Source organism: Notolepis coatsorum, assembly GCF_963971535.1.
Source record: "Notolepis coatsorum genome assembly, chromosome: 15".
Classification (NCBI taxonomy): Eukaryota; Metazoa; Chordata; class Actinopteri; order Aulopiformes; family Paralepididae; genus Notolepis; species Notolepis coatsorum.
This window is the reverse complement of record NC_140179.1, coordinates 9813342-9814056: the sequence shown is the minus strand read 5'-3', so window position 1 is coordinate 9814056 and position 715 is coordinate 9813342.

The window sequence follows — 715 nt, the reverse complement described above, 5'->3', positions numbered from 1 at the left end:
GTATAAGATATTTGTTCTACTGAGTATAATGCTAATCACATGTATGTACAGAGTTGTAATATATTTAAATGTTTCAAAATGTTCTTATGTACCCCAGTGTTACGCTTGGTACGCTTCTTTGGCATGATGGACCCAGATGGCAGAGTATAGATGAGACCGGAGACAGAGCGTGACGATGAACAGTTTACTAACACACAAGGTACATACACGACACAGGTAACATTTAACAATGACTGCGCACAGCAGGGCAGGACAGACAGGACTATATACACAAAGACTAATTGACAAGACACAGAGGGTAATTTACAAACAAGACACAGGTGTGTAGACAGAAACAATAGAGCACAGAGTACTGGGAAAACAATAACAAACAACCAGACTAAAACATAATTACAAACCACAGACAGGGGAACACAAGACTAACAAAGTGGAGACAACAGATAATAAACACAACAAACACAACTGACAATAAATAACAATAAGTTGGTGTGTGAGCTGTGATGCCAGATTGGCATCAGCCCACGGGTGGCAATGTAGACTGAGGGTTATTGTTAATGGGAGGTACTTGTGAATATGTCTGAGTCCTGGTCCCACAGGGCCAGGACCGGAGGAAGTGTTACACCCCAGTTGCTATTGCATGCACATATTTGTGTTTTATAACACGTATACAGGGGCGTAGCTGTAGATTCTGGGCCCCATGAAAGAAAGTATTAGT